This window comes from Capra hircus, chromosome 15 (assembly GCF_001704415.2).
Source record: "Capra hircus breed San Clemente chromosome 15, ASM170441v1, whole genome shotgun sequence".
Classification (NCBI taxonomy): domain Eukaryota; kingdom Metazoa; phylum Chordata; class Mammalia; order Artiodactyla; family Bovidae; genus Capra; species Capra hircus.
In genome coordinates, this window is record NC_030822.1 from 44,859,693 (window position 1) to 44,879,679 (window position 19,987).

General features: G+C 44.2%; 1 protein-coding gene across 1 annotated transcript in view; it reads left to right on the top strand.

Annotated features, from left to right (window-relative positions):
• Nucleotides 837-19,987, top strand: part of INSC (inscuteable homolog (Drosophila)) — a 130,955-nt gene continuing 111,804 nt past the window's right edge. Inside the window, exon 1 of the mRNA XM_018059588.1 lies at nucleotides 837-942. The gene's annotated coding sequence lies outside the window, so the exon portion shown is untranslated. The remainder of the gene's footprint in view (nucleotides 943-19,987) is intronic.

Below are 19,987 nucleotides of genomic sequence, written 5' to 3' on the forward strand. Positions count from 1 at the left end.
TCCTGCCAATAAGTGGGTTCAAAATTGGGAACAGTGCCCTGGGGAGGCTAGGGTCTGCTGTTCCTTGGTGACCCCCACTCCTCTCCAAAGTGGGTAGAGTTGGCCTACCCCCCCTTCCCAGCCCCTGCGGGATTCATGACAGGATGGAGAGTTGGATGGAATGACTTTGCAGCTTCCTTTCAGTTCAAGAATGTAACATTCCTGAGCTTTTGGGTAGGAATCAGCCTTCTTTCTAGACTTAGCCATCTGACACTAGGTCTGGAGGGGAAGTCTGACGTGTCCCCAAGTTAAAAGGAGCCTGTGCAACCATCTTCTGTCCTTTTTGGCAGGTCGGCAAACTTAGGGGAGTGACTTAGGTTCCAAAGGGAAGCACCTGCAGTAAATAAACCAAGTGGCCTTCCAGGCATCTGGGGGGCTGCTCAAAGTTCAGAGCTCCCTCCGCAGAGCATGTGAACTGCACCCAAACCCCTCCTCGTTTTGTTTCAGCTCCAATGCATTCCTTTCCCTCTCCAGATGTTGGCATGTGGGGCACATGTGGGCACCCCCGCCGGGACGGCACCGAGGCTCCCGGATGCTTACCAGCTCTGACTCGGCCCCAGCCCCGGGTGAGCCAGGTCTCTAATTAGACCTGACCACGTCCCCATTCCAGCGAGCCCCACAGTCCAGAGCGCGAGGTTTGCGCTGCCAGGGGCCCAAAATAGCCTCGGGCCGGCCGAGACTACGCGGGACAGGGGCTTGGCAGCGAGCGCGCCTTTGCCGGAGGTCCTGCGGCGGCGGCCCGGAGCGCGGGCGGGGGCAGAGCGGGGCGGGGGCGCGGGGCCGCGGGCGGCCCTCGGGCTGGGCCACCGGGCGGGTCACTCGCTCGCAGCCTGCGGATCCCCAGCTGCGCCTCCGCCGCCGGCCTGGCCGCTGCTCACAGGCGCTCTCACTCGCTCGGAGTCAGTAAGTAGACGGCGCTCCCCGCGCTGGATTCTGTGCCCAGCCTGGTAGGGGCAGAGCCTTCTTGTGATTATTTGGATAGTATGTGTCGGTGTGAGTGTGAGTGCTCGTGAGTGCAAGCGAGCTCCAAAGGGAGGGAGTGTGTCTGGGCCGGCATGTGAGCATATGGAAGTTTCTAGCATGAGTCTTAGGGTGTGAACGTGGGTGACAAGGTGTGCCTCTCTGTGCTTGTGGCCTTATGTGTACGTGGACCTGGAGTGTGTCCGCAGGTGGCACACGCTGTCCTGTGTGGACTGGGTCAGTACTCTTGGACGTGCAGGCTCAAGTGTGTGTGGCAGCCAGGCTCCACCGGGTTGAGCGAATGTGTGGATGGCTGGATGCCTGTGAGTGAGCAGATAAAGGCAGGGGCGGAGGATAAGGAGTGTTATCTGAACTCAGACTTTCTAGGGTGACCCGAGAAAGCTGGGGTGTCTTCTCTGTGGGTCACGCTGCTTTGGTTTCTTAGGACTCTGAGCAGGGCAGGAGCTCAGCACCAGCACCAGAGAGAATGAGGTTCAAAGCCAGCTGTGGGGACAGCCCCATGGTCATGTCGGAAGGAGACAGGAGGACCAGGGCATGAGCAGACCACTCACCTACAGACACTCACAAGGCAGCCGTGTGCTCACAGCTGCTCATGTGCGTACATCTTCCTACCACTCACATCACTCACATGTGCTGCATCTCAGGACAGCCATGCGAACACTCATGTGCTTTCATCATGTACACCTAGCAATAGTGACACATATCCAACAGGTATCTCCATGTGTAAAACACATGTGTGCAAACTGGGCCACCCCAGTCTCAGCCTCTACAGTCCCTCTAGCCTCCATGTGGCACCTTGGACAAGTCTAAGAAACTGGGTAGGAAATATCTCAAGTCAGGGGCTTTGGCTGGGGGGTGAGGGCAGATGATACTTTCTCTTCCTTAGTGTTTATGGTTTGGTCTAAGGAGTGCCTGAGTTCTCATCCCACCAGCTTCTTCTTATGCAGGGGAGCAGATGGGCTGCAGCCATTTCCTGAGGATGTGCTGGAACCTAGCTTTCCCTGGCCTGGTCCTCCACCTGACCCTTGAGGATGGTTTAATACGGGCAGGCTGTGGTCAGTTGGGCAGCCTCTTGCAGAGTGAAGCTGATGGGGAAGGAGGTCTGTGTGCCTCCCTAGCCTTCTTGTTTGTGGGGGTCCCCAGCCACCTTAAAACTCAGGAAAAGACTCTGGAAAACTGAAGTACCCACCATGAGTCCTAGGCTGGTTCCCCAGTTTTTAATTCATCAGATACATACAACTAACAATCACAATTTTAGAGCAACAGTTAGGACTCACAGGGCATCAAAGGCAGCCCTATTAAGTTAACATAGTTCCAACTTAAAGAAGAGAATTCAGATAACTACAAAATGGTAATAGTAACAACTGCTATTAGTTGAATCTATAATACATGCTTCATTTCATTTACTTTTCACAACAGCCTTATTAGCTTGATAGTCCCCTCCCCTCTTGTTTTCTCTAACAAGGAAATCAAGGCTTAGAGTGCTCAAGAGATTTCTACAGGTCTGTGTGACTCTTGAGCTCATGACATAACGTGTATGTTTCCCTTCTTACACTGGCTGCCAGGAAGCTCTTAGTTCATCATATTTGCTTCATCCTAGTAAGTGTATTCATTGGAACCCTGGCTTTGACTTTTGATTTCTGCTTTGATAACTTTATACTACACCCATCTTTAACTGTAAACTCCTACATCCTTTGTAGAGAGAGATCAGAATAAATAAATGAACAATCAACAATTAAGCATTTTATTGGTCTCTGAGGATGAGAACCATGCTGCATAGAGTTTTGGGGGACATCTCCAATTTCAAATATTTCATCTGGCTTTCAAACCATATGTTTCAATTTTGGCTTCTATATTTTTGGCTTCTGATTTGTGACCATGTCTTGGGGCTTTTCTTCCTAGTGGCTCTGGGAGAAAATGCCCATCTCTGTGCTGGCTCAGACAATGGGGATTGTTGCGAATGAATCGGGCCATTGATAAAGTTCCCCTCCTTTGACTGCTTCAGCTGCCAGCTTCTCCCTGTCTCAAAAGCAGGAGTGTTTGGGTGCCCAAAGGAGTTTGACCTCTGCCCTCTGCCCAGCCCTGGCCCCATGGCCACCCCGCTCCTTATGTGATCCCGCCTAAGCCACAGGCCCTGCTGGGAGGTCTGTGTCTCTTGGACCTGAGCTCTGCCTCCCTCAGTGTGGATCACATGGTCTCTGATCAGCGATGGCGTTTCTGGAGCCAGAGCTCAGTATGAGGAATGTGGGCTTTGGAGTGTGGAACACACAAAGGGCCTCTCTGCCCCCTTCCCTAGATCTGGGAGACCATAGGCTAGTGCTCATTTATTTTTCTTTTTCCCCATGAGGGTCTCTCTTGTCTGCCACGTGGTCAGAAAGTCATTTGTCACCTCTTATCTGCAAGAGAAGTGTGTCACCAGAGTCATCTGAAAGCAGGGCAGGGCTCCAGCCACATTGTAAAGTTGGCAAAACTCCTAACTTATTTACTGTAAGACTGCTTCTTTGAGCCGACCTGAGACTATCGGCATTTGGAAATGGGGGGAGTGGGAGTCAAGGCTTAGCACTAGAGATTACGGAGAAGGGTGCAACAGAAGATGAGATGGTTGGATGGCATCACTGACTCCATGACACGAGTCTGAGCAAACTCAGGGAAATAGTGATGGACAGAGAAGCCTGCGTGTACTGCAGTTCATGCGGTCGCAAAGAGTCAGAACAACAACAGCAACAGAGATTACTCGATAGGACTCCCGTGGTGGGCTTCAAGGCTTGTGTTGAGATCTCACTTCTCAGTATGCATTAAATCAGCTGACGCTGGCATCTGTTTCCCACGTTCAAGCTGAAGTCTCCCAGAGGCACTCCCCTTTGTGTGGGAGGAATAGTTGCTGGCCTGGGGCTTTAGGAAGTGTCCGGTGCTGGGTGGTGTGCAGGTGGGTTGAGCTGGGTGAGGGGTTTATTCCTTCCCAGGTAAGTGCCGCCTCAAAAAGGTAAGACTTGGTTACATCACGACTGGGAATTTAAGCTAAAACAGGTTTAAAATCCAATAAGAGAGCCTCAGGTGAGGCAGGCAGGACTTCTGTGGGAGGTTTGCTCAGTTACTCACATTCTTTAGATTATCTACTAAAGGTCAACTCTCTTGTTAGGTTCTTTGCATCTTTTGTTTCAGGAAACGGCCACAGGGAAACTGAAGCGCAGCAAGGTTAAATGATTAGCCCGAAGGTAGAAACGGCAAAAGTTCCATCCCGGGTCTGTCTGATGCCAGAGCCTGTGGTGAAAAGTCTGTGGTCTGTGGTCCTTTGACCATTCCCCAGCTCAAAGACCCTGGAAGCAAGCAAGTCCGGGCCTTTGGACCTACTGGGGGAGAGCTGAAGGCTTGCCTTCTCTGGCTCTAGGACCTGAATATCATTGGTGTCATTAACCTTCCCGGCCTCAGATGGGGACTGCTGCTCTGTGGGAAGCAGGGGTAGGGTGGGGAAGGCCTCCCAGGAGGGTGGGGAACCCCCTGCCAACCCACCACCTCCCTGCCAACCAGTCCCTCGGGGTGGTCTCCAGAGGCTTCACTTCTTCCCTGGAGCAATTTCTGTCCTGGGAACTGAGCTTCCACCCAGATACTGTGATCCAGCCAGCCCAGTCTCCCCTCTTCCAGCTGCATGGTGCCCTCAGTGCCAAGCTCTGGGGGAGTCCTGAATCCTCTGAGGACGTCTCTGGGTACACCAGACCTCATTCGGCGTGAGGCAGCGTCTGTAGGCGTCAGCAGTTTGGCTGGGTAATTGTGGATAGTGTTCACTTTCTGCTGGAGAAATGGAGGTTTTGTCTTACAAACCAAATATCCTGGGTTTGGAAACCATGTGAAATGCATGTTGTCTGGAGGTGTGGGCTGCATTGTGGGTCTGTGTGTGGTGCTGGTTTAAAAGACATGATCAAGGGACAGGCATTTGACGGTGCTGCTTGTTGCCTCTGATGGAGGGTCAGAGGTGGGCTGCGTATGCCAGCAATGTGCAGAGAAAAAGAGCATGGGCTTTGCTGTCAGATCTGACTTGGAGCCCATTTTTGAGTCTGTAAGAAGGGGTTCCTTATAACGCAATGGTGATGCTAGAACTGGAAAGTTTATTAAAGCATGGTGTCCGGCATAGAACAGGTGAACTATAAATGGCATATTCTTCCTTCTTGTCCCAATTTCCTTCTGGAAAAGAACACTAGGCTGATGGCAAGAGATCCAGATACCAGCTCTAGCTCAGCATCTGGGTACACTGTCTTATCTTACCCTCTCCAGGCCTCACTTTCCTCATGTGTAAAAAACTAAAAAGAACTTATTTCCCATATTCTTCTGTATTTTTTTGAGGATTGTGAAAGAGACTGAAGTCAGGGGCTCTCTTGGAAGATGCAGAAAAATTTGTCACTCTTGTTCTTGTATCCATGCTGCAGTATTAACTGAGATCCTGTGACGTGCTTGGACCCATGCAGAGCACCGAGCGTGCAGGTGTCAGGAGTTTCCTGGTCCTCAAGTGGCAAGACAGGCTTGTGAACAAACAGTGACAGGCTTCTCTGTGGGACAGGTTCGTGGCAGGCACTGGTGTATCAGAAGCGGAAGTGTCTGTCACTCCCAACTGGAGCAATCAGGGAAGCCTTCCATGAGGTGAGAATTTCTGGTCTGGATCTGGAAAGATAATGGGAAGATTCCAGGAGGCTAAAAGGAGGGCCAAGAGACCAGCATAGGCTAAGGCACAGAAGCCTTGGCTTTTGTGGTAAAGCTCAGGGGATTTTAGGCAGTGAGGGTATTGGCTAGTGTGACGAGAAAGAGAGAGAGTGTGTCAGGGCTCGCTGACTGTACTGAAGTGTTCGGATTTTTATCATGACAGTTATGAGGTACTTTAAGCACGGGGAGGGTCATGGTTGGACATGGGCTCACTCATTTATTCAGCAAATATAAAAATAATTTTATATCACCTTTAATTTTGACATTCAAAGTAGTGAAAATTTGCAAGACTGGTGAAAAAAAAGATCCTTTATCTGCATCCTTTAATCAATTACAAGACACTGCATTTACTTCATTTTTTTTCCCTTCCTTCTCTAATAATATAAAATATGTTATTTTACTATTTATGTATATTTCAATTGGGAATTTTCCAGGTGGCTCAGTGATAAAGAAAATGTCTGCCAATGCAGGAAATACAGGAGACAAAGGGTTCCATCCTTGAGTAGGGAAGATCCCCTGGAGGAGGAAATGGCAACTTGCTTCAGTATTCTTGCCTAAGAAATCCTGTGGACAGAGGAGCCTGGTGCGCCACAGTCCATGGGGTCACAAAGGAGTCAGACATGACTGAGAAACTGAGCATGCATATTTAAATTATCTGTATAATTTAAACTTTATTGTTCATTTATTATAATGCTGTATATTTATGGTTTTATCATGTATATATGAATACATGTAACATATTCATATTTCTGATCAATTTGAGTAAATTGAAGACGTGGTGCCTCTTTGCCCGTAAATACTTAAGTGTGTATTTCATTTAAAAACGGATATTGTCTGACCACAATACAATTATGTCCTAATAATGTCTCTATAGCTCTCCTGTCTTCCTTGCCCTGTACAGGGTCCAACCTATAGACTGCATTTAGTTGTCATGTTTCCTTATTCTCCTTTAATTTGGAGCAATTCCTCTGCTTTATCTTTCTTGATATTTGCGTTTTTGAATGGCACAGGCCAGTCATTAGGTTGAGTATCCCTCCGTTTGGACTTATCTAATGGTTTTGCATGACTGGATTCAAGCTATGCATGTTGAGCAGGAGTACCACTAAGGTGAGGTTAGCATACCAGTCAGCACAGGCTGTGGGGACTGTCCCAGTACTGATGATGGGAGCTTTCGTCACTTGCTTGAGGTGATGTTCACCAGTTTCTTCACTGCGCAATTACTGCTTTCCCCTTTGTAACTGATAAGTAACTTATGGAGAGATACTTTGAGGTTATGTAACTATCCTGTTCCACAAATGTTTAGTCACTAATTTCATCATCATTGATACTTTTGAATCCGTCATTCCTTCCATACTTGTTGGCATTTTACTATAGGAAAAATCTTTCCCTTCTCCCTTTCTTTCTCTTTCTCTCCTCTTCCTTCCTTCCTTCCATCTTTCTTTCATTACCATGAACTCATAGATTCTTGATTTATTCAGTGGGTGAATAAATTGTATATTTTATTTTGATGTTCAAACTATCCCAGATTTAATCAGTGGGAGACTCTGCAAATTGGCTCCTGTTTCTTTCGAATTTCCCCCATCATTCTCTGAGCACTTGCTTACTGTTGCTCTGGCAGGATGTTCCAGGCTCATCTTGTTCCTTCCTTGCTCCAGCGCTGAAATTAGTCATTTCTCCAGGGAGTTCCAGGTCCTTTTAGTGGCGAATGGTATTTAGAAACCAAAACCTGGGGCTGCATATGCTCCCTGTTACTCATGTGTCATTGCTTTTATGCCCTCTTAGGAAACAGAGCTAGGGTGTACAGTTATAATAAAAAATAAATCAAATTATTATGTATTTTTAGAAAGAAGAAACCCAAGTGACTGAGAGAGAGTGAATGAGAAGGTAGGGGTGCTTTAGGTGACTTTCCCAACCCAGGGGACTGAACCTGCATCTCTTGTGTCTCCTGAATTGTAGGCAGACTCCCTATCTACTGAGCCATAGGAGAAGCCCTAATAAAAAATAAAACAAATTATTATATATTTTTAGAAAGAAAAAAATGCGAGTGACTGAGATAGAGAATGAGAGGGTAGTATTGCTTTAGGAGGGTAGGCAGAGAGGGACTCTTTGAGCAAGAAGGCAGTATTTAGAAAGACCTACAGTGTGGAATGGATGGATTGGAAAGAGAGAGAGCTTGGGGATTGTTTTATTTATCCAGGCAATAATCATTAGGACCTGAAATAAGTCAGGGTAGAGGGAAGGTAGAGTCAGGTAACTGGTTGAATGCAGAAGGTAAGGAGGGTGAAGGAGGGAGGTTGACATTTCCAAGACCTCTCAAACTGAGCGTGTGCAAAATGGAAATTGTGCATTCTTGCTTGACACTGTCCTGTTCGTATGTGGTCCTCTTCAGGACTGAGCGACTTCACTTCACTTCAGGTATTTCAGATCTTATGAATGGCTCCATCTATATATCTACGCGTGTGAGAGAGCTGGCCATCATCTTCAATACTTTTCTCTTTTAAGGCTCATATCCAATCCACCACCAAGTCTGTTGGTGTTCTCTTGAAAATCCCTCTCCAATCTGTCACTTTTGTCTCCATCCCCACCAATATGACCTAGTTAAAGGCACCACTTTCATCTTTCCAGAGTACTGTGAGAGCTTCCTAACTGGTCTACCAATACCCATGCTGGCTTCCTCCAATTTGTTCTCACACAACAGCCAAGTGCACTTCAAAACACAGCTCATGTCATTTCCCTCCTTGAAAGTACTTCAGTTGTTTCCTATTGATCTTAATTTAAAGACCAACCTTTTCTGTAAGTCCTGCAAAGCTGTGTGTGCCTAAGCCCTGCCTCCACTCCTGCGTCCTTCCCAGTTCTCGTTTTCCTCTCTCCTGGCCTTGTCTCAGACCCTTGGGCTCGTCAAGCCTCCTGCCACAGGCCTTTAAATTGGCTGTTTTTCCGCTTAGAACACTCTTCCTTCATGTCTTCACCTACTGAATTCCTTTTATGTCTCAGCTTTCAGTTCAGCTATCACTTCCATGGCCTCCATGATTAGGTCAAATCCCATTCTACAAAGCTTCACAGTACATTACTTCCTTCAAATGTATCGTAGTTGCGATTTTACGTTTATTTACAATTATTTCACAGTAATTAATGCTTACTTTTCTTATCTGACGATGAGTTTTGCTCATTGCTTTGTTCTAGCAGTTAGCATGTTACTGACGCCTGCCACAAATATTTATGGGATAAATGAATGAGTAACATTTTATCAGCCAAGCAATCAGATAGATGGTGGTGCCATTCAGTAGAATAAAAATTCTAAAGAAGTAGAAGATTTGGGGAGGATGATTATAATCCACTTTAGGACATGTTACATTTGAAGTACCTGTCAACCCATGGCTGCCTCCCAAACATCTTACTGTCTTTGGGCAAGCAAACTAGACTGCCATTCAGGAGCTTTGAGAGGACTGGTAATAGATGGTGTTTAATTCCTGGATGATTTTAAGAAGTTCCTGGATAAAATAGCTAAGTCACATGGCCTCCCTAAGCTGTAACTTACTTTCTGGGTTTGTAGAGGATACAGGAGATCTGAGAGGCCTTCATGTGGTTTTATCTGCCTCCTTGCCTGCTACAAAGGATTTAACAAACACTTATGAAGGCTTCTTGGAGACTGAGAATCACTTGTCTGATTCACATCAGTCAGGAATTGCCAACCTCCTTGCTATCCCTGAGACTGCACTAGAGACAGGCTGAAAAGAGAATTCAGAGATAGGGTCTTGCCAAGCCCAGTGAGGTGTCCTTGCAAAGATGCCAATGGCACCAGGATGGAGAAGGCATTCAGTCACTCCGGCCCACCCACCGCTGCATTCCTCACTCACTCATTCTATATACGTTTCGCCTTCACAGTCACCTGCTTACCCACCCACCTAACCATCTGCAAACGAGAGTTTATGTTGGGTCTGCAGCAGTGCTCAGGGCTGGTGAGTTACCCTCACCTGCCTCTTCCATATGGTCCTCGAAGTCCAGGCGCCCAGGTGAGGCGACATCAGGGTGGGGGTGCATCACTGTGCTGGTGGAGAGCCCTGTGTGCTTGCAGGGTGTTAACAGCAAGAGAGGGAGATGTTGCCACACTGCCTGTTCCTCTTATTTCACTTCTTGCTTTTCTAGCGTCCCGTTCCCTCTATCGGTGGTGCTGAGAGCTTAGGAATTAAGCTCCTTAATCAGATAGATAGGTGGTGGCAGCTGGTTTCCGCAGAAGTACTCTGGGCTCAGGCTTAAAGGGGAAAGAGAAACACAGCTCCTCATGAGCCCCATCATGGAAAAGAGGACGCTTTTGTTTTCTTCTTCATTTCCACCAGGATTGCCCTTTTAACCCTATGGAATTTGCGGAGAGCCTGGGGATGGGGAGGACGGAACAGCAGGGTTTAAAATGTGGCATTTAGAAAGCAGGCAGTGGACTGATCCTGGCCCTGCCCCTCTAGAAGCTTCTCTTTCAGTTCTCTGGGGCTTGTCATTTACAAAGAGACCCCCAGAATGTGTGCTGTCCATCTGCCGCGACATTAGACAGGGCTGGGGCTGAGCAGACATAGGACAGTGGCAGCCACATCAGATAAGAGCATCTTGGAAACATGCCTGAAGGTATCCAGGCTCTAAGCTACAGACTCCTTCGCTCATTCCCTCCTTCCCTCATTCATTCAACGATGATCTATCAATACTGTGCACCTACTCTGCGCCATGCATTGTTCTAGGCACTGGAAATATAACAGCAAGCAAAACACCTGCTCACAGAGAATTTGCTGTGGTGGAAAGACAGACAGTAAACTGGCTGATCTATGCAAAAGGGTGCTGAGTGCTGTGAGAAATGTGAACGATACAAAGGGAGTTCCAAGGGTGGGAGGGGACTTACACATTTATGCTAGATCAAGAGGCTCTCTGACATGTGGCTATTTAAACAGAGGCCACAAGGCAGTAAAAGGGCTAGCTATGTGAATATTGAGGGGGAGGAGCAGTCAGCACTTCAGTGTTCTGGGTACCCTGTGGTCTGGGTTGGGGTGGGGGGGTCTGAGTAAGTTTCTAGGAGGAGACCGCATTTAAGCTGCATCTTGATGTGTGGGGACAGCGAGTCAGTCCTGAAGAATAGCAGGAAACTTGCCTTGAAGCGTGAGCATAAGGAGAGGGTTTGGTAAGACCCAAAGAGGTGGGTGGGGTGGAAACAGGACCCGGAGAGTGATAAGCACCAGGCTCAGGAGCTCAGGTCTGAGATGAGAGACACTGGGGAGCCACTGCAGATTTTCAAGGAGATGATACAATGAGAGCAGTGTTTTAAGAGGCTGAAACCAACATTAGAATAGCCTGGGGGCTGTGCAACCAGCAAGAAGACAATTGCCTTGTGTGAGCCTACATGGTCTTATTGCCCACCAGGACCCTGAGATTGGGAGGACTATTGGGGTGGCCCCTAGATGCACAGCAGGTAGGGATGCAGTGATGTGGGGCTCTAATGGCCAACAGAAGAAACAGGTGATGAAGTAGGTTTCACTGGGTGTCCTGGAACTTGAAGTTATCTTTGAGCAAAGACCACAGAGAAGCCAGGGTTCTGGGGAGCAAGTTGCAGAAAAGACTTTGGGTCTGATCTCTGGCCATGAAGCTTCTGGGGAGGGGGTCCTTGGATTGTAGGAACATTATGTTAAGAGCAGAGCTTTGGAGATGGGAAATTGGAAGTCCAGAAAAGGAGCATAAATTATCCAAGGCCATACAGGAGCACGTGTGGCAGAGAAAGGTCAAGCGTCTTATTTGAACTCATCTTGGAGGAATTACTATGCCTTATTTAATTTTACATTTATATATATATATCTTTTAATGGAAGAGGAGATTCTAAGAAAAAGGAAATTGTTTTATGCATCTACTTCTCCATCATCTAGCTGCAGCCTGATACAGAGCAGATGCTCTCTTGACACGGACCAAGGCTGATGTGAGACTGGTCTCAGATGTGGGAGCAGAAAGAGCCGCCTGTGAGTCGGGGGAGAGCTTGGCTCTGGATCCCTCATGTACTTCGTGGCCTGGCCATTTCTACCTCAGTTAGCCTCACAGTTCTTGGTCAAGGGGCCATGGATGCGAGGGAGTCAGGGGCTGCTCTCACGAGGGTGTCTGCTGAGAGGGAGAGGTGACAGGTGTGAGGGGCTGGGTGTCTTCTGTTTGAGGCCATTGCAAGAGAGAGAGAGAGGTCCTGCCCAGCTTGAGAGAACAGCCTTCAGGGGATTTCACAGCCTCTAGGTGGGCACCTGGGATACATGTTTATATGTAAGTGCTGTGCTTGGTCTGGCCTGAGGCTGGGCTCCCAAAAGTTCACCAAACACACTTATCTGTTCCCCTCCTGTCCCAAGGAGCTGAAGGCCACACTTTTAAGAAGAGGTACTGTTCTTTGCCCACAGCATGCAGAGGTCTGACTTAACAGCAGGATTTCAGATGAAACTGTCCTCTGATATGCCTCCGTCCTCCCACTCAGGATCTTAGTGGGAAGGGATGAGCTGCGGACAGTTTCCTGAAAAGTCAGAGGGATTCGTGCTGTAGCTCTTGCCAGTCCAGACCCTGGGGTCTGCATCAGCTCTGGACGAGTCATTGCTTCTTAAGCTCTTGGTCAACACAATCTGTTTGTCTTATACTACGGTGTTGACAGAGGGATTTCCACATGGAGATGAGTAATACGCATCAGCAAACTGAACCTGTAGACAAAGGAGAATAAGTGTCCTGAGTCTGGCGTCCCTCAGCCAATGTCCTGGGAGAGGCAGTGGGGTTTTCTTCAGCTGGGGGATCATCACACTCTTGAAGGTAGTAGCATCATGAACTAAGACCAGGTTTTGGACAGAACCTGGGAGGAAGGGAAGAAGGAACTTGAATTCTAATCTGGGTTCAGCCACAACTTTCCCCTGTGACTTGGGCAAATCTTTTGCCGTCTCTCAACCGCAGTTTCCTTTGTCATGAACCACAGGATTGGAAGGACCTGAGGACCTGTCCTATAACCTTCCCAGTTTATTGTTTACATAATGCTAAGGAATTTTGATTGACATCTTAACTACGAGATTTCTATCCTGGCCCAAGTCTCTTACTTTGCCTGAAATTCTACCTTTATAAATTCATGCCTTTGGTTCTTTAAAGAGACTTATATCCATATTGACTAACAAAATCCTTATTATTTTTATGACCTTGTGTAAGGATATGAAGCAGTGTAATCTCCTTGTATTTCAGCCTTTATAGCAACTGTGCTGGGTAATCAAAGATACATTATTATTTCCAGTATGCACATGAAGAAAGAGGCCCAGAGAAGTTAAGTGGTTTGACGAAGTTCATGAAGTTAGCTTAGATGAAGCTGCAGGTTTCTTGGCTGTTGGCTTATGTTCTTTGGTTCTACCATTTGGGTTTGGAAAGGGAGTTCTAAGGACTGCATGGGATGCGGGTTGTGTTTATCAGATGGCATAAGTTATCAAGATGACAGTATCCACCCCCACATACCTGGACCACTTAAGCTAAAGTGTTCTCAGCCTGGGGCAGCCCCACCCAACCCAGGCACAGTAGTGAGGGGATGTGCTGGCCTCTGTGCCTGGTTATGCAGAGGCAGGTCAGGGCAAGAAGCAGGTCCCCTGCAGCAGGTTTTGCACTGATGATCCTGTGCTCTTGTCTGCCAGACTATTTTAGCAGGGTGGTGGGTAACTGGCCAAGTCCAGGTCTTTCTTTCTATCCATCCCCCTGCCTCCTCCAGATTTATTGAGCTATAATTGACATAATGTGATGAGTTGATAGAAATATTTATTGTGAAATGATTGCCACAGTAGGGTTAGTGACACATTTGTCTCCACACATGGTTACCTTTTTATTTATGTGGTGAAAATTTTGAAGATCTGCTTTCTTAGCAACTTTCAACTATATAATACAATATTGTAAACTATAGTCACCATGCATACATTAAATCTCCAGGACTTATTCCTCTTATAACTGAAAATTTGTACCCTTTGGTCAATATCTACCCATTTCTCCCAACCCCCAGCCCCTGGCAACCAACAATCTACTCTCTGTTTCTATAGTTCAGCTCTTCTAGGTTCTACATGTAAATGAGGTCATTTGTCTTTCTCTGTATGACTTATTTCACTTTGCATAGTGCTCTCAGGGTCCATCTATATTGTCACAAATGGCAGGATTTCCTTCTTTTTACAGCTAAATAATATTCCATTGTGATACAGATATCGATACACACACGCACATACACATGCATGTGTGTGTGTGTGTATATATTATTTTTCTTTTTTTCTTTATCCATTCATTGAAGGACCCTTAGCTTGCTCCCATGTCTTAGCTGTGGTGAATAATGGTGGAAGGAATATGGGGGTGTAGATATCTCTTAGAGACAGTGATTTCATTTCCTTCAGACATATACCTAGAAGTAGAATTGCCGGACCACATGGTAGTTCTATCCTGAATTCTTTTGAGAAGCCGCCATGCCGTTTTCCACAGTGGCTGCGCCAATTTTCATTTCCACCAGTAGTTCCCGCTAGTTCTCTTTTCTCCGCATCCTCTCCAGTGCTTCTGTCTTGTCTTTTTGATGATAACCATTCTAACAGGGGTGAGGAGATATCTCACTGTGGTTCGGATTTGCATTTTCTGATGATTGGTGTTAAACACGTTTCATTTCTGGGCTCATGATTCTTTTCCATTGGTCATTGTGTCTGTTTTTATGCTATTCCCATATGGTTTGGATACTATTTGTCGTTGTTTAGTTGCTAGTTGTGTCCGATTCTTTTCGTGACCCTGTGGTCTGTAGCCTGCCAGGCTCCTCTGCCCATGGCATTTCCCAGGCAAGAATATTGGAGTGGGTTGCCATTTCCTTCTCCAGATGATCTTTCTGACCTAGAGATTGAACCTGCATCTCCTGCACTGGCAGGAGGATTCTTTACCACTGAGCCACCAAGGAAGCCCTTGGATACTATAGTTTTGTAACATAGCTGGAAATCAGAAAGTGTGATGCTTCTAGCCTTGTTCTTTCTCAAGATTGCTTTAGCTATTTGGGGTCTTTTGTAGTGTTATATGAGTATTAGGATTTTTTAAAAAAAATTTCTCTTAAAATTCCATTAGGCTTTTAGTAGAGATTACATTGTCTGTAGATAGCTTTGTATAGTATGAACATATTAACAATGTTAATTATTTTCCTCCATGAACATGGGCCATCCATTTCTTTGTGTCTTCATGTTCTTTCACTCATGTCTTATATTTGTCAGCCGACAGATCTTTCACCTCCTTGGTTAAATGTATTCCTAAATATTTTATTCTTTTTGATGCTATTGTAAATGGGATAGTTTTCTTTATTTTTCAAATGGTTCAAATGGTTTGTAGTTAGTAGCTGATTTTTTGCAAGTTGATTTTGTATCCTGAAAAAAAAATTTACCAAACTCATTCATTATCGTAGTTCCAATAGTTTTTGTGTGGGATTTGGCAATGGCACCCCCACTCCAGTACTCTTGCCTGGAAAATCCCATGGACAGAGGAGCCTGGTAGGCTGCAGTCCATGGGGTCGCTAGGAGTCGGACACGACTGAGCGACTTCACTTTCACTTTTCACTTTCATGCATTGGAGAAGGAAACGGCAACCCACTCCAGTGTTCTTGCCTGGAGAATCCCGGGGACGGGGGAGCCTGATGGGCTGCTGTCTACGGGGTCACACAGAGTCGGACACAACTGAAGCGACTTAGCAGCAGCAGCATATGTAAAATTATATCATCTTGCAAACAGACAATTTCACTTCTGCTTTCTGATTTGAATGACTTTGTTGTTGTTGTTGTTGCTTAATTGTTCTGGCGAGGACTTTTAGTATCATGTTGAATAGGAGTGGTAACAGTTGAGTACCTTTGTCTTGTTCTTGACCTTAGAAGAAAAGCTTTTACTATTTCACCATTGAATATGATGTTAACTGTGAATTTGTCATATCTGGCCTATTATGTTGAGGTATACACCTTCTATATTCCATTTATTGAGAGCTTTTCTCATGAGACGGCAACATATTTTGTTAAATGCCTTTTCTGCATCTATTGAGAGGATCATATGGTTCTTATCCTTCATTCTATTAATATGTATATTATATTTATTGATTTGTGTATGTTGAACCCTCCTTGCATCTCAAGATAAATCCCACTTGATCATTCAGACTGAATTTAGCAGCATATTAAAAGGATCGTATACCAGGTCTTCTTAATTAACCTTCCATTTCTCATTTTCAGAAGCTTTCTCATATGCTTGTCCTGGAGATGGGCTAGCCTTTTCTGTCTGCAGAAGGGCTCTCTGAGAGCAACCCTTTTAGCTGTTTCTCTCTAGCAGAAACCAGCTCAGTCTTCGCTCTGGGGCAAAAAGTGTGGGCAAGAAGGAGCTCTCCCCTAACATACCAGGCAGCAGCAATGGTGGGAATCATCCTCCAACCCTCCCCAACTCACTTTCTACTTATGCTTTGGGATCGTCATGAGTGCTCTCTGTCTGTCTGTCCTGTTTCCCCCTCCTCTGTCATTAATCAAGTTTCTATACTTGCTTTAGTCTATTTTGGGGCTCTCTAATTCAATTCTCCAAGTTTATTCTAGGGTCAGTATCACATTGTATTTATTATTTGAAAATAAGTCTTTATTCTCTGGCAAGAAAAGTGCCCTGATTTCTTTTACTTTTTTCAGGGATAATCTTGGGTTAACTCATCAAGCCCTAGGAAAAAATTTTGTGGGGATTTGATTGGGACTGCACAGGACCTCTAGGTCATTTTAGGGTGAACTGACATTTTCCTGTCTTATATACATGAAAAACTTCTTCATTTATTTTGGTCTTCTTTAGTATCTTTTAATAATATTTTGTAATTTTCTCAATAAAGAACTTATATGTTTTCTCACTTTTATATACCTTATATATTTTTGTTGCTCTTATACATACCCTCTCTTCTAAATTTCACTTTATTTTTGTGCTGGTGTCTAGGAATATGTTATTGTTTGGTTGCTAAGTCATGTCTGACTCTTTTTGCAAACCCATGGACTGTAGCCCACCAGGCTCCTCTGTCCATGGGATTTCCCAGGCAAGAATACTAGAGTGAGTTGCCATTTCCTTTTCCAGGGCATCTTCCTGACCCAGGGATCAAGCCTGTGTCTCCTGAATTGGCAGGTGGATTCTTTACCACTGAGCCACCTGGGAAGCCCATCTAAGACTCTACTTGACTTTCTTATATCTATTTTTAGCCACCTTTCTAAGCCCTTTCATAAATTAAAATAATCTCTTTGTACATACTTTGGGGCTTTCTACGTTGACAAGGAGAGTAACTTGCTAGTTCATGGCACATTTTAATAGAAATTAGGGAAAGATACCTTTTCTGGGAAGACACAGACCCATGGCGGTTTCGCTTGTCAAGTGGACTTCAGGTTTGTGTGTGGTGGACTCAGCCGTGCGTAGGGTATACTGCTGGGTAGACACAGCAGAGACCAGCTGTAGCCTCCATTCACCCCATTGGCTGTGTGCTCCTGGGGAAGCCCTATGGAAAACCATACCAACTGTGAATAATGACAGTTTTGTTTCTGTTCTTACACATTTTCTTTCTTTCTATGCGAGCTAAGATTTGTAACACAATGATGAATAGAAGTTGGTGGGAGCTGGCATTTTAATTTTGTTTCTGATCTCACAGGAAATGCTTTCAGCATGTCTTCATTACGTATGTTGTTCGTGTATATTTTTTCTTGATAGATGCACTCTATCCTAGTTTTCTAAAAAGTTTTGTTACGAACGGTTATTGAATTTTATGAAATTATTTTCATTTATCTATTGAGGTGATCATAGGATTTTTCTTCTTTAACCTATTAATGTAGTGAGTTTCATTAATTTATTTTCTAATGTTTAGGCAGCCATGTATTTTTAAGCTAAACCCAACTTGGCCATTATTTATTATTCTTTATACATATCTATATCTATATATAGCTAGATTCTATTTTTAATATTTTGTCATATTTTTGACTATTGTCTATACATGAGGTTGTCCTATATATTTCCTTTCTTGTGTATTTTAGTTTTGGTATCAAAATTATGTCAATCTTACAAAATAAATTGAAGTATATTTTCTTTTAATTTTTCATAGTCTATTTTTTAATTGAAGTTATATTTGATTTACAATGTTTTGCCTATCTCCTGTTTTCTATTATTCTTATTCTCTGGAAAAAGCTTGACAAAGGAAGAGTTATCTTTCCCTTGAGTGATGGAAACTGCTCTGTGAACTTCTCTGTGCCTGGTGGTTTTCTTAAGGGAAAAGTTTAAACTATTGGTTAATTTATTCAGTAGTTACAGATCTATTTCTTCCTCAGTCAACTTTGGTAAATTGTATTTTCCTAGGAATTTGTCTAGTTTATGATTTCAGTAATATTGCAGAATACTTGTCCGTATAATATTATCCATCATATTCTCTTATTTCTGCTGCATTTGTACTGAAACCTTGCTTTTATTATGAATATTGATTATTTGCATCTCCTTTCTTTTTTCATTTTTAATTGGAGGATAACTTCTTTACAGTGGTGTGTTGATTTCTGCCATACATATTGTTTCCTTTTTTCTGATCTTACCAGTAGTTCATCTATTTTATTTGTTTTCAAAAACTAATTTTAACTCTATTGATCATTTCATTTACGCTTATGTTTTGTTTTGTGTTTTTGTTGTGTTTTGCGTAATGTTTGCTTCTACCTTAACCATCTTTCTATTTTTTAACTTAAAGGTTTTTCTTCCATTTATTTTTGGTAGTGCCGGGCCGTGGTTACTGTGCGTGGGCTTTCTCTAGCTGCAGTGACTGGAGACTGCTCTCTGGTTGCAGTGGACAGGCTATTCATTCCAGCGACTTTTCTTATAGAGCATGGGGTTTAGGGCATACAGGCTTCAATAGTGGCCATGCTTGGAGTAAGTAGTTATGGGTTGTGGGCTTACTATTTGTGGCCCACAGGCTTAGTTGCCCCGCAGCCTGGGAGATCTTCCCAGTATAGAGATTGAACCCATGTTCCCTGCATTGGCAGATGGATTCTTAACCAGTGGGCCACCAAGGAATTCCTTAACTATTTTTCTTTTGCTACTTTCTTTGAAATTATTCTTTTCTTTTTTAAAATTTCTTATGTTGTTAGAAGTTAGAATTATTCTAATTTTCATATTTTCTAATTTAAGACTGCAACCTTTGCTCTTAATCCTGATAATCAGCATACCATATGATTTTTATATACATGTTTTCATAATCATTCATGTTTATTTCCTAATTTCTGTTTTAATTCCTTCTTTGACCTCTGATTTGTGTGTTTAAATAATTGGGGATCTTTATATTGGGGTACAGATTATAGTCTATAGGATAACCGTCATTGGAAATTTGCTGAGATTTGCTTTAAGATCCAGTCACTACTCATGAGAAAAAAAATAGTGAATCACAAATCCTCAAAAAGAATGTGTATACCTGATAAGTTGAATGCAGTGTTCTATTCATAAACATTAACTCTAACTTTTAATTATGCCATTTATATCTTCTTTATCTTTACTGATTTTTTTGATTGAGCTGTCAATCAATGACAGAATTACATTGGAATCTCCATCTGTGATTCTTGATTTGTTCATTTCTTCTTCAAATTTTATCAGTTTTTACTTTGTATATCTGTCTTATTGTTTTTTAGTACATCCTCATTGTTATATTTTCTTCTTGTTTGTTGTTTCTCCAAAATATATTTAGGTGCTAACCTGACCTTTCCCCACAAGTCCCCTTTTTATGCTCTTCTTTATCCAAGTGTAACATACACTTCTTAAATAGTGATTTCAATCTTCTTGATGGGCTAAACTGTTTATTTCTGTGCAGTGAAACTCTTCTCTGTAGTGCATATTGTCTTAAAGTTTGTTTTGTATTATATGAATATATTAACACCAGAATTCTTCAGTAAATGTTCCTATGTCCTGTCCTATTTGTAGCCTTTAACGTCAAGCTGTTTGGGTGTCTTTGTTTTAGAAATATTTCTTATACCCAGCACATAGCACACTTCCTTTTCTTTTCTCTCCCCCTCTCTCCTCCTCTTTTGCTTTCTCTTTCCTTTTCTCTTTCTCTCTGTCTCTGCCTATAATGCATGCTTTATAATATTTCCTTACAAGTGGCTGGTTTAGTTTATCTCTCCTTGCTGCTGCTGCTGCTAAGTAGCTTCAGTTCAATTCACTAAACAGTCGTGTAAAACTCTTTGTGACCCATGAATCGCAGCACGCCAGGCCTCCCAACTCCCGGAGTTCACTCAGAC